This window comes from Tachypleus tridentatus, chromosome 4, assembly GCF_004210375.1.
Source record: "Tachypleus tridentatus isolate NWPU-2018 chromosome 4, ASM421037v1, whole genome shotgun sequence".
In the NCBI taxonomy this organism is placed as follows: Eukaryota; Metazoa; Arthropoda; class Merostomata; order Xiphosura; family Limulidae; genus Tachypleus; species Tachypleus tridentatus.
In genome coordinates this window covers 812,413-821,442 of record NC_134828.1, presented here as the reverse complement: position 1 = coordinate 821,442, position 9,030 = coordinate 812,413, and positions in this window count along the sequence as shown.

The following is a 9,030-nucleotide window of genomic DNA, read 5'->3' as shown; positions in this document are numbered from 1 at the left end:
AACAGTATGAAGTATTGTCCTAGTTTGAGTACTCCAGCTTTTTTTATTATTATTATCACATAATAATGAGTCGATGTTAACAGTATGAAGTATTGTCCTAGTTTGAGTACTCCAGCTTTTTATTATCACATAATAATGAGTCGATATTAACAGTATGAAGTATTGTCCTAGTTTGAGTACTCCAGCTTTTTATTATTATTATCACATAATAATGAGTCGATGTCAACAGTATGAAGTATTGTCCTAGTTTGAGTACTCCAGCTTTTTATTATCACATAATAATGAGAAATTTTGAGATAAAGTATCGTAACAAATGTAAGATCCCATTGAACTGTTACTAACTGCTGATATCAGTATGGTGTTAAAGTTGTTAAAACGTTTTGTAAAAGTACCTCGTTGCAAAGTTCCTCAGTTTTTACGTTAGGCACTGTAACAATCATACAAACTCACAAGCAGGTTGACTGAAGTAATTTAAACATGAAAACATGTTATCGTAAATAGCACCGTGTCTCTAATCGTCCAAGTTAATGACGACATTAACAAAGTGGTTAGAAATGAAATCGGAATAAGTAGATATAGAAGTCCATAAACGGAAAACAGAATTTATCAGTTTGACCTTGCGCATGCGCTTGCGAAACGCTCTTGAGTGATAAACCATTGACACATTATGACTCTTCTCCCATGTTTTGAAGTGGAAGAGTAAAGAAAGAAAAAAAACAACCAGTCAACATAATATACAGTGTATTATGCTATACCATACAGTGACTCGCATCCGACATCAAGTTTAACTGCATAACAGGATGTTACTTATAAACCCCCTGACTCTTTTCTTCTTGTAGATTGGTCCTAATACGAGAGCAGGATGAAACTAAATTAGACTGAAATCACAACGAAGTCTCTACTTATAACTGTTTCATCAAGCAGATGACAAATATCAATATGGTTCAGCCTGGGAACTGGTCTGGAAAAAGTCTGATTATTATTGTATCGTTGTGGCTGCTGTCGACATTGCCTCTACAATTAAACGCACGAACCAACTCATTAGTGTCTTACAGAGAAGCACTAGAGAAAACACGTGAAGCCCAAACATCTTTAGCAGCACGTGATTCAAACTTTTACAGTCATCACCGTCCTCGCCCAGGGTAGGAAATTATTTGTTTAGTTAACGTGCCACGTTAATATTCCAATACACGACTACCTTAGATACAATAACTTCTATTTTGCTCAGTTAATCCACCTTTATGAATTACACCTGTTTCACTCGTTTGCTCTACTGTTATAAACTTTATTTGAATTTTATGTCTTTCCTTGAGTTCGGTTATGTCTTCTCCTACTTACATTTCGCTTGTAGCATGTTTCACTTACCTGGTACGTTTTTTTATGCGTGTAGCTAGCACTTTTCTCAATTATTCGCTGTTTTCTTGACGTCATCACTAAAGAAGGAGCTGCCTCTCCTCTTCCTTACTGCTCATTTAAAAGTTATCAAATTTTATTTCCCTTGTTTTATATATGTCTCTTTCTTTCAACACGTACGTTAATGCTTGGCCAGATAAACTACAAAGTAAGTAGATAAGATTTTATTACGTTCCTACTTTTAAAAGAGTCTTTTGAGAAGTAAGTCATTTAATTGACCATTTAATATTATCTTCTTTTGATGTTGGCATGCCTCATACAGTATCGTGAATGTTTTTATTTTAAACTATGTTTATCATAAATACAAAAATTATGAAAACCAGGAGAAGCAACTCTTAAAGGAATTTTCACAGACGACGTGGTTGATAAAAAGAACATATTGGAGTAAGCTTAGGCTTTTAAATGCCCTTTTTTTGGTCAAAATATTGAATACGGAATGATGCTACATCACTTAACAGCTGAGTCGTAATGTTCAATGAACTATCGAGATGGTACAGAAAGTAAATACAAAGTGAAAGATATTTGTAATAATAGACTTAACATAAATACAGCGTGTGGTATTGATTTGGACTTGAAAATTTAGTTTTTCTTGTATCTTCTATCGCCAATTGTTCAAGCTAGGTCCATTGACTAAATCAAACGTTTCTTAGTTTGCAAGAACTTTTGCCCAGAGTGACCAGCTCATACTACGTGACTCATCACTGTCATTTAAATATAGGTGAGGCCGCAACCTTGAAGTATCCTACATCAAAATCTTGGCAGAGGATCTCGCCGACCTGAAGGATCCTTAGTCCATACAATGGCCATTCTACATTATCACCCGTAATCGGGTGCTGTTCGTCGGCTTCTCTCCGCTGCCTGATAACCTGTTTACTCGAATGCACTGGGATTCAAGGGGTCACACGTAGGCATACTATCGTCATGATGCGCATACATTAAGGTGTTTGTAGGTGTGTGTGCAATTTTTTCTTTACGAAGTCTGACTTACAATTGTCAAGTGTAGGGTGAAGAGAAAGGAAACGTTTCTGAGCGCCCTCTATTATATAAGATCCTTAGCTCCAGCGGAGGGTCTGATAAAGTTAAACCTAAATACCTATCGCGTTTTCGTCGTCGTCACCCTTGAAGTGTTAACAGAATGATAATTGAAAGTCGACATCTTTATACAATGTTCATTATTCCACTAATATTATCATCCATAGCTTAACCTTGTTTTCTCGTTTTCTCGGGAATTGTAAAAGATTAAAGTAAGTTAGAACGAATATCTAGCCTGGCTTGGTGGCTAGGGCGCTCGACTCGTAAGTTGTGAGTCGCAGGTTCGAATCGTCGTCACCAAAAATCCTCGCCCTTACGCCGTGGGGCGTTATTGTATGTTTGTTTGTTTTTCAATTTCACGCAAAGCTGAATGAGGGCTCCTTGCGCTAGCCGTTCCTAATTTAGCAGTGTAAGGCAAAAGGGAGGGCACTAGTCATCACCATCTACCGCCCACTCTTCGGCTACTCTTTTACCAACGAATAGTAGGACTGACCGTTATTTTATAGCGCTTCTACAGTTGAAAAGGCAAGTTTGTTTGATGTGATAAGGACTCAGAACCACTACCCTCGAATTACAAGTCGAGCGCCCTAACCACCTTGCCATGATCGGCCTGTGTTATAATATCACGGTCACTCCAATTATTTTCTGGTTTTATGGATCCAAGTGGAAGACGTCTATGATTTTATAATTATATACATACGTAAAACATGATCAAAATCAAGAAGTTGGACAATCTTGATTAAAATGTAGGTCATAATGTTGTAAGACTATCTGTGAACCACTGACCTTCGTTAACGGCTGTGTCATTTATAGATTAAGAAAGCAATTTGGAGTTACGTCTTGTTATGGAAAGCATATCAGAATTTGATTGGGGAGTTGAGTTTAGAAGCATTAACGTTGTATCTTGAGTTTAGATTGTATCTGACACCTACAAAAGGTATCAAGTCTGGTTCTGCTAAATGACAAGATTAAAAGTTTGAAAAATATAATTTTAAAATCTTCAAACACTGTTTCAACCTTATTTCTGAAACATTAGCAAAAGCGCTTTATGACATAGATATACACATATTTTTTTCACATTGTTTAGGGACTTAACATGGACTGGTAGGTAGGGTGCTCGCCACGCAATCTTTAGGTCGCGAGTTCGAATCTCTGCCACTGAATATGCTTGTTCTTAGAACATTAAGTCTCACTATTTGTCGGTTAGAAAAGTAGCCCATCAGTTGATAGTGGGTGTGTTCACTAGATGTCTCGCCTATGGTCTGTTACTGCCAAGTTAGGGACAGCTAGCGCAGATAGCCCCTGTGTAGCTTTGCGTAAATTAAAAAAAAAAAAAAGTAAATAAAAAGCTGGAACGAAATCAACTTAACGGCTTTCTCAAACACATGTTATGTGAAGCTGGCACACATATACAGAGTAATGCAAAATTCAGAACAAATATATTATAATAATACAGAAGAATAGAAATGCATGGCATATACCATCTAACGAATAAAACCGTAGACGTGAATTTCACTTAAGAGACAAACATGGTTGGATGCTAAGTAAGGGGTAGTTTAAAAGCCAGTAACTTATCTGATTCAGTTTTCTTCAGTTTCTGGCTGAACAATCGCTGTAACTAAGAGGGAAGTCATCCTGCAATTCACTAAGATGATGTTTCATCTGTCCTTAATTGTCATAAAATAAATTAGGTGTAAGTGAAAACGTTGTATAGAATTTGCAAAATATGACAGCTTGTCCCTCTAACTACATATAGTAGACAATTCTTCATCTAATGATCTGGTGAGATCAAGTTTATAGAACTTGAAACATTATTTTCGTTATCTGATGAAAAGTCTCATAACCTTATCAAAATAGCTTTATATATTAAGAACACCACAGCGTTTACCAACCTAATAACCTCGTCTATTTGCCCGATAAAATCTACGAAAGAATTAAAATTGTCTTCTTTTCTTAATCTCGTGAAATTATATTTAATTCAATTTAAGTCCAGAGGACTGTATTTCATTATGTCATAAAATTTCTTGGAGCTAAGCCAAATATTTTTGTCTGATAATCGTATTTATGCTTGTAGGAAACATTATTTGATAACGCTATGAAATTTTATATAGTTAAGTCTACAACTCTTCAGTACCATTATCTTAAAAACATATATAACTAAGTCCAATTTTCTTGTCGTATAGTTCAAAGTAAGTGGTTCAACGGTCAATTTGCAGAAAAATAACCAATGCGAAATTTTCATAAGATAATTTGAAATTCCATACAAACCCTTTTTAAACGATGTGATTTGGTTTGTTTCAATTTTACGCATATTTACACGAGGGCTAACTGCGCTAGCTGTCCTTGTTTTAGCAGTGATAGATAAAAGGCGAACCAGCTAGTGAACACACCCGCTATCAACAGATGGGCTACTTTTCTAACTAAAGAATAGTGGAACTTAATGTTTTAAGAGTAAGCATGTTTGGTGACAGGGATTCGAACACGCAACCCAAAGATTGCGTGGCGAGCACCATAACCATCAGGCCATGTTAGGCTCCTAGACAATCAGAAAAAAATATGCGTATATCTATGTCATAAGACGTTTCTTTCTAATCTTTTAGAAACGGGGATGACACAGTGTTTGAAGAAGGTGAAACCACACTTGTACTTTATTCGAAAAATCCTCTTTTGTTAAACATTTTTCAGACTTCTACTTCTTGTCATTTAGTAGAACCAGACAGGATACCTGTTATACGTGTCAGATATAACATTATTGTTTCTAAACTCAACTCTCCAATCAAATTCTGATATGCTTTCCATGACAAGAGGTGACTTCAAATTTTTTTGTTAATGTACAAATGACAGACAGCCGTTAACCCGAAAGGTCAGTGGTCCACAGATAGTCTTACAACATTACAACCTACATTTTAATCACGATTGTCCAACTTCTTGATTATGATCACGTTTTACGTATGAATATAATTGTAAATCATAGAAGTGTTAGACTTAGTTCCATAAAATACTGTTCCAGACAGTGTATCGGAAACAGCAGTCGACATTTATCTGTCTTTAATACTTTGCTAGAAATCTGTATGTGGGGGGAGGGTGTATCAGTCATCTACGCATCTCTAAAGAGCAAGTCTAGTAGCTGTTAGCCACACTAAGTTTTATGTTACTTACTGTAGAAAAATATGCATGACCAATGATATTCCAGAGTTACTAAGGAAACAACTAGCGACATCCGATAGGCAAAAATAACATATTTTATTTTGAATTCTTCACTCTCAAGATCGAATATGGTTTAACGATTAGCATACTAACACAATGATCAAGATCGAATATGGTTTAACGATTAGCAAACTAACACAATGATCAAGATCGAATATGGTTTAACGATTAGCATACTAACACAATGATCAAGATCGAATATGGTTTAACGATTAGCATACTAACACAATGATCAAGATCGAATATGGTTTAACGATTAGCATACTAACACAATGATCAAGATCGAATATGGTTTAACGATTAGCATACTAACACAATGATCAAGATCGAATATGGTTTAACGATTAGCATACTAACACAATGATCAAGATCGAATATGGTTTAACGATTAGCATACTAACACAATGATCAAGATCGAATATGGTTTAACGATTAGCATACTAACACAATGAATCAAATTCACGTCCCTTTAGCAAAAAAACGCGCTTCTCTGTTTGGAGCTGTGAAAGTGTTATAAAAATGACATCCAAATCTCATTTCTTGTTCAATCAAGAATAGCCCAAGAGCGTTATATTCTGTCATTTCAAAATCAGGGACGTCTAGCGCAGATAGTCCCTGTGTAGCTCTGCGCGAATTTCCGAAACAAATTCTGTGCTGTATTAAAACATTATAATTTTAACCATGTACTGCGCATACGTCTTAATCTTAACTAATTTCCAGATATTTTCTTGTAATTAATTAATAACTTAGAAGTTCAAGTGAAAGTTTTAATGGATTCAATTAATTCTTTTGGAAAAACGCGTTATTCTTGAGTTGTCTTCTGACTTAACAACGTTTAAAGCAGGAGTTACATTGTATGATTGTTTTGAATTTCGCGCAAAGCTTTACGAAGACTATCTGCGCTAGCTGTATCTAATTTAGTAGTGTAAGATTAGAGGGAAGGTAGTTAGTCATCGCCACCCAACGCCAACTTGGGCAATTTTTTTATCAACGAATAATGGAATTAACTGAAACATTATAACGCCTGCACGGCTGAAAGGGCTTTTGACTGCAAAAAGTAAAAGCAAAGAAAACAAAAAACAACAACAACACCTTGGTGACGGAAAAAAATGGCGCCAGAAAGATTAAACCACATGAGAAAATATTTCAGCTTCGAAATATCAGTAAGTACGTACACGTGCCGATAAGTAAATGTAAACATAAACGAGCGTAGAGATAAAATAAGTTTTCTGCTCTTTACCATCACCGAAGGCGTATTAGTATATATAATCCATTAAGGCACTTTAGGTTATTACACACGTTGTTAATATTCCACAGTAATGTTATTGTTCAACCATCTGCCAATTCATTGTAGTAGTTAAAATGTTTTTAGTCTACTTTACAATCATGCATTTTTTAATTGGTCGAAATACCATAAACTGTTTGATCGTTAGTTAACGGGTTAATTGGTGAACATAAACAAATCGTAACGTAAATTTGAACTTACCTGTACGGTGACACCATATTTTTCTTCCGTTAAGCATATAATTTTATAACCACTTAGAGAAATAGCTTTAATCGAGGATTAAGTTTGACAGAACAAATACGAAAATAAAGTTTACTATATTTTCACTTTTTATCAGAATAATATTACTTCTACAGTGTAACCATCACTTTAGTATCTACACTACAACTGAAAGAGACAGCAATAACTGTTATCATTTATTACAATTAATAAATTGTAATTTATTTCTAAAAAAAAAAAATCTGTTGTTGACTTTAATTATGAACTGTTGTCTAAAGGGAACATCAGTAATCAATAGCACCTTATTACCCACGGTAAGTGGTTGGCTATAACTCTTATAATACACCAGTAGTTTAAAGTTTGAGAAACATTTTGTGGTATAGCATGGATTCAAATCAGGATCGCCAACTTTAAAAAAATCCATGTTTCTTTCACAGAAAAAATCCACGAAAGACGATTAAAAAAGAATACGAAGAAAAAGATGCAACAAACATAACTTATTGTTTTCAGCTATAGAAAGGTGCAACAAACATAACTTATTGATTTCAGTTATACAAAGATGCAACAAATATAACTTTTGTTTTCAGTTATATGAAGGTGCAACAAATATAACTTATTGTTTTCAGTTATAGAAAGGTGCAACAAATACAACTGATTTTTTTCAGTTATGAGTCGTAACATGTTAAAACAAATTTATATGTTATTCATAAACTTAAAATATTGTTCAGTGCAGTTAAAGTTCAGATGCCCTTGAGTCCATTTCATACGCTATTTACATATTTAAAGTGCTTTTAATCGAGTTACGCCACTCTATTTCTTCTTTCAGCTGATTCGGTAGAGATAAACGTTCGCTGGTTACATTTCTCCTCATATGATAGACGAAATAATTACATCTGTCTGTCTGTTTGCAGTCTCTATGATGCGACTATGATAGTTACAGCAAGGAACAAGTTCAGTTGCATTATTAGGGTGTTTAACAATTAGTAGAAAGGTTAAGAACAAAATAGAATGAGGTTTTATTTCAACATTCATCTATTTACGTGAATAAATATAAGTGCTAAAAAGTTTATCTGACATGTCTTATTTTTTATATCCTATATTGTTAAAACAATTATTTGAATTTATTGTACATTGAACTGAATGTTAAAGAGAAAAGTACGGAAAAAGTTGAAGATGTTGGCAATGTGAGAAAAAAACTGTCATAAAGACAAGCAGGTCAGGAGACGCATTTCACCTCACGTGACTCTTCTCTCGCACGTGCTTTTGTTCTTTAGTTATACCGTTTAAAGTTTGCGTGCTGGTTCGCTAATGTTTATTGCTATTATTATGATTCGAATTAGAGTTTGTTATCTCCCTAGACAGTTTAGCCTGTAATATGATCACCCAAAACAGTTTGGCAGTGTAACCCTAACAATCAAGTCGCTTTACAATTAAGTATTATTCTTTGACAACTAAAATATATGAGACAAGACACTTCTCATTTCCTTTTGTAAAAAAAAATTACCTCAGAAACTTATGAACACGCAGAATATTAGATGTGTATAACAATGATACTAAAAACATCGCATTTAAAATTCAGTTTAATTAATTATTTTTTCACACTGTGATTCGAAAGCCAAAGGACTGCATGAGTGCAAAAACTGTAATTTTTTTATAATGTTTGTTTCTTCACGTGAATGTCACTGTATGCTCATAATAGGCAGAACCGTCCTTAATTTCAGGCTGCGGATGAAAGAGAATACAACCAGTCGGTTTTATGTGCCACTTGAATAGGCAAATCAGAACGGAATACCAGGGTCGAATGTTATTTCTTTATAACGTATCAATGGTTAAAAGTAAGCATGTTTCGTGGTATCACGTCTAGAATCGAAGAC